Raw genomic sequence first — 5,812 nt, 5'->3', positions numbered from 1 at the left:
GAAAATATTTTGTACCTGAGGTTTTGACTTATTTGTTTCCACCATGCTTGGTTATTTCTGACAAAGTCGCTGAGATGAGCACAAAGTAAGTAAGCAAGCCTGCTAAAGATAGCCTGTGGAGAATACGATCTAAAAACATGTCAAACCAACCGACTGTATGTTCAGGTATACATGTGTACAAGCAGCAGGCAAACCATTTGAAGCTGCAAATATATCTCATTGATAGACATTCAGCTTGGATCTTCTGACAAGATGCAAAAGTTAGGGTGACTGTGGGTACTGCCACTTATATGCAAATGAAAAAAGAAATTGCAACACTCGGTATTTTTGAGTGTTTCCATTTAAAAGCTCCTGTCTATCGATGTCATACATGCAAACTAGTCACTTTTCGGCGAAAATACCTAAAAGGTGTAAAAGTTTGTATTTCACTGGAGAGGAACGTATGACCGCGTGCAGCTGATGTTGTCGGAAAAACACAGATGTTGCATTCACTTGAAACTCACCTTGCCAGCCTCGTGCTGCATTCAAAGTTATTGAAAAAAAAAATATATATATATATATATATATATATATATATTTTTTTTTTTGTTAGAATATATATATACATATTTGAAGTTAGAATATATGGAATGAAAGAATTTATATAATTGTATGAAATCTGTTCATCAAAGCTCTGGTGCCATCTTGTGTTTGCGATGCGAATAATCCGTATGGACGTTGCTGCAAAAGTGCGACACTCAGCAAGTCCGCACAAAATCCAGGTTCACTGTGGCCAGGATGGCCCAGGCGGTAGATCGGGCGCGCATATAGAGGTTCGTGCCTCGATGCAGATTCCGGGGTTCGAGTCCGACCTGGGACGATTTCCTGCATGTCTTCCCCCTCTCTCTCCCCCCCCTTTCATTGCTTTCCTATCATTAAGGGTGGAAATGCCTAAAAAAATCTTTAAAATAAATCCAGGTTCACTCAAAACGGCGAAGATTGTAGAATGGGCTGGTGGGGGGGACCTGTAAAGTTGAGGTTTTGTTTTCTGTATTAACATTTGCCTGATAAGCAGGAACTGGCTGGCCCATGAGCTTTACTACATTCGGTCTTCCATGATGAAAAGGTGAATACATTTCTTCGTCAGTAAAACTGAGTACGGTTACCAGAACTATTGTTGGCCTGTACATGCATTTGCCAGGGTGTTAATGATCTCTTCATTATTTACAATTGCTGATACTAGATTTCGTGCTGACTCGCTCATTTGTCACACTTGTTGCAGCAACCTCCGTACAGAATAATCTCATCGAAAACACAGGATGGCGCCAGAACATTGATGTCAGAGTAGTTTCATTCCATGTATTCAAACTTGTATTTAATATATTCAGGCTTTCATTCCACATATTCATACTTTCATTTAATATACAGACTTTCATTCCATATATATTCAGGCTTTCATTCCATATATTCACACTTTCAGTCAATATATTCAAGGTTCATTACATATATTTAAACGTCAAATTTATATATATACGCACACACACACAAACTCTACTAGTATATTTACTCTACACTGTATTTGTTGGGTAGTTACTACTAATTTGGATATGAAGAGTTAAAATACAAAATACATGATTAGTTTATAAAATATAACCTGTTATAGATTCAACAGCATTACATTAAGCTGATTCTTTTATCCAAAGTGACTTCTAATAAGTGCCTTTAATCACAAGAAGTACATTAGCTTCAAATAAGCCAAACTACAAAGCCACATGTAAGTGCAATTTTTTTGTTGTTGTAACCCTCATCTTCTTAGCCAAGGTGCAGTCAGAAGAGATGTGTTTTTTAGCCTGCAGCGGAAGATATGTAGATGTTCAGCTGTCCTGATGTCAATGGGGAGCTCGTTCCACCATTTAGTAGCCAGGATAGCAAACCGTTGGGATTTTGTTGAGTAATTAGGTGTCCCTCGCAGTGAGGGAGCTCCACCTTAAACCAGCATGCAACATTCACATGCTACTTACACATTAATGCATCGCAAGTAAGTCAGTAATGTAATTATGAAAGTGGCCATTTTGCATGGTGAGTTACTTTACTTATGCTTTTTATCTACATAATTCCATAATACTATTCAGTATAAAATTACTTGTAGTGGAGTCTATTTCTGGCAGTGACCTGTATTAATTCAGTAAATATGAATACTTGTATCACTACAGTTAAGTTATAGGCTACACATTCTAATAGGCTTTTTTTTTTTTTACACACCAGAAAAGCAGACATTTTGACTTGTCCTAGCAGGAAAAGGACATTAATGGCGTTAATGATGGCTCTGTTCCATTACAATTTCCCAGTAAGTCATGACAGTGAGTCGGGGAGCACAGGACCCTGAAACTGAAGAAGCTTAATGAAATTTAGCCACATTCATGCATTTTTAATTTATTTATTTTGCACCTGTGCTTTTCCTAGTGTGACACGTCAAAATATATTCTGTGAAAAAAGCCTGTCATGTTTACAAAATGGTTTGGTTTAGCATTATAGAAACATTGCAAAGTGCAAAGTAAAGACCTGCTTTATCCCAGTGTAGGTTGTTGAGGAAAACGTCAGGAGCAGCACAACTCATTTCACATATGCGAAGAAGGTTCGGGAGACTTTGATGAATTACGCAGCAGCATTTTCAGAATTCCTAATCGAGGAGAATTTAGGATTACGCAGTACAGTGTGGTGCCATCCCAACTTTTGAAGTTCCTGTCTTCCTGAAGGTGTATTTAAACTCATGCTGGAGGTGTTAAGTTTAGCTGAACCTTAAAAGTAAACAAAGATATTGTGGGTGCCCAAATATCTCAGCACAGAAAAAAATGTGTTAGGCGTTTACTTTTCTCTATGGCATCTATGGTACAAAGGAAAGTATTCCTCCGCCTGGAAAGGTTATGAGGTTATGTTGGAAACTGACCTGAATGACACCTGGGCACCATTGTCTCAATTTGTGTAGCATGAGACCATAAGCTGGAAATTCCACAACGTAGGTAATTGAACTGCCATACACTTGACTTTAAGGCCAGTGTCTAAACTGTTGTGTTCTCCAGTGCATTTAGTGACTTTCAGCGCTCACCTATATCAGTGGCCCTTTTAATAAAACATAGTATTATAAGCTCAGGTGTAACCAAAATAACATTATGGCTGCATTTCATTTAGATGTTCTACAGTACTTCCAGAGCGACTGGTTTTGTGCATATTTGCTTACTGAACTTATGATTATGGAGACAGAGACATAATTTAATGTTATTAGTTACACCTTTGATTTACCTGCTATGATATGTTTTAAGTTTAAGATTAACCCACAGAGGAGGCCACTATTGGACCCCTTCTTTTTAGATGCATAGTTATTGTGGTGCATGGTAATTGGTTAAACATATTTATTTAGGAATGTTCAGTGTGCACATTTTTCCACGGGGCCCTTAAACAGGCAGGACTAAACACGTAATAATACAGCGTATGTTCCCAAACAAATTAGCAGTTAATCAAATTGCTATAGTTACACAATGAACATGCGGGCCCTAGGGGACTTATTTATATATTTGTATCATATTTTGATGCGATTCAATGTGTAACAGGACAGAAAGGGTATTGTAACAGCTAGCTTATAATTCTACTGCTACTACACAGCTGTTTATAATTACCGCACATGGAATATGTCAGCAACACTGGCCACATCAATTAACCTCAGTGAGATGTCAATCAAAAACACCTGTCACGTGTGGGAGTCTAGTTTAAACATACTGCACTGAATTAGGCTGCTACGTGGCCTGGATACAGTAAGACCAACAACATGCATTGTGATCTACTACATACCATGGTTCTACTCGGTTTGAAACGCGGCATGCAGGCAGCCAGCTCGGTGGAAAACTCCCACAGTAACAAGTCTGCCATCAGTTGACAGTCGCACCTGTTGGCCACACGGTCGTGCTCACAGACCGCTCGCCCCGTGGCTGTGCCATTCCTCTGCGCATGCGTGTTCCGTTGACGGAGCGGAGACCATTTCCTCCAGCAGCAGGCCTCGTAGAGCTTCGCCACACAAGCACGCAAACGTACACACATATGCACACAGAGTAGGGACAACCGTCAAATCAAAGCCACGTTTGGGATTGTCTAATCTTAACGCCGCTAAACCTGGATGCTCCCCTCCCACCCCCCCCGCAACCGCAGGAGTCATCCTAATGGGCCTTCACCGCTAATTTGCAGCAACATCTGGTCGACACAGTGACTACAGGGGTATCTTTTGGGGTGAGTTACCCACAGCGCAGTCACTGTTTTGTCTCGTTGTGTTGTTGTTGCTGCTGCCGCTGCAACGCTTTTTTAGCTCCGGGATAGCGCGCAGGGCAATGTCCTTGTTGGGCTTGGTATTGTGTATTTGTCTGGGGTTTACTTCACATTCACCTAGCTAGCTAGGCTTTGACATGTGATGATAAACGGTTTTCACTGTGCATAGCTAACGTCAAACCAGTGTGAGAGCTTTAGCGTTAGCTACTAGTTAACATAGAATGTAACGTCAAGATCCATTATCGGACGCTATTTATGCTAGCTCTAAACAGATTTTCCCATAGACATACACACCCCTCAAGTCTGTTCCCCAGTACATTCACTACGATTGACCGTAGAGCAGCGAACACTGAACAAAACAAGGCAGCAGTTAGCTAAACGTTATCTACAATTCTGCTCTTTTAGGGGGCGATTTTGCGGCTGTGCCCAAAACCTCCGAGTCACCAACCTTCTTCTCCGCTGGTTCCATACTCGGACGCTTTGTGTTTTTTTTTTTTTTTTTTTTACCGTTTACTTCTACTCCATTATCTGTCTTCCATAAGTATTTGTTGACACCGTGTGGTCCAGTACTGCAGGCAAGCCCAAAAGATAAAGCTGGGAGTCCGCAAAGCAAGGAACCATGCAGCATTGTGTTAACGTTACAGGCGGATGTAACGTTACCGTTTTGGATTTGTGTAAAAGGTCGTTAAATTGACTGTGGAGGGACAGTTAGTGTATCGTTGAAATACTAACCAAGTGCATATTAGACATGTACCAATACACTGGTCCGTCCTTTTGGTATTGTTTTGTATTTTGCTGGGAAATGCGGACGAAGAGCACCAACTATACTAATGAATCTGTCCGATAATGGACCCAGTAATGTTAGCAGAGGTGGGGGGGCTGGGAGCTGAGGTTCAGCCCCATGTTGAGGAAACACTGATCCGTATCTCTCCACTGATATTGTTTTAATGTGTCTTCCATTATTATGTTCTTTAGCATGTGTCTTTGTTTGACCTACATGTCACTATAATTGTGGAGAAGTGCTTCAAACGAGTCGTCCTGTTTATGACCGCTGACAATTGGAAAACACTGTTAAGATCATACTGTTTATCCCACAGGGACATTGTTTTTCTTTTGCACCCCTCCATGGGGAGGTCAGAGATCAGGTTAATATACCAAACATCATCCAGTGTCTTGCTCAAGGACACTTAAGCATTCAGGTTAAAGGTCCCATGACATGGTGCTCTTTGGATGCTTTTATATAGACCTTAGTGGTCCCCTAATACTGTATCTGAAGTCACTTTTATATAGACCTTAGTGGTCCCCTAATACTGTATCTGAAGTCTCTTTTATATAGACCTTAGTGGTCCCCTAATACTGTATCTGAAGTCACTTTTATATAGACCTTAGTGGTCCCCTAATACTGTATCTGAAGTCTCTTTTATATAGACCTTAGTGGTCCCCTAATACTGTATCTGAAGTCACTTTTATATAGACCTTAGTGGTCCCCTAATACTGTATCTGAAGTCTCTTTTATATA

General features: G+C 40.5%; 1 protein-coding gene across 1 annotated transcript in view; it reads left to right on the top strand.

The window, feature by feature from the left end:
* The first annotated feature begins 3,797 nt into the window (after positions 1-3,797).
* Positions 3,798-5,812, top strand: part of cskl (c-src tyrosine kinase-like) — a 57,311-nt gene continuing 55,296 nt past the window's right edge. Inside the window, exon 1 of the mRNA XM_028584844.1 lies at positions 3,798-4,257. The gene's annotated coding sequence lies outside the window, so the exon portion shown is untranslated. The remainder of the gene's footprint in view (positions 4,258-5,812) is intronic.

The sequence above is a fragment of the Perca flavescens genome, chromosome 1 (genome assembly GCF_004354835.1).
Source record: "Perca flavescens isolate YP-PL-M2 chromosome 1, PFLA_1.0, whole genome shotgun sequence".
Lineage (NCBI taxonomy): Eukaryota > Metazoa > Chordata > Actinopteri > Perciformes > Percidae > Perca > Perca flavescens.
Note: the sequence above shows the minus strand (reverse complement) of the source record. Positions and strands in the feature narration are given on the sequence as shown.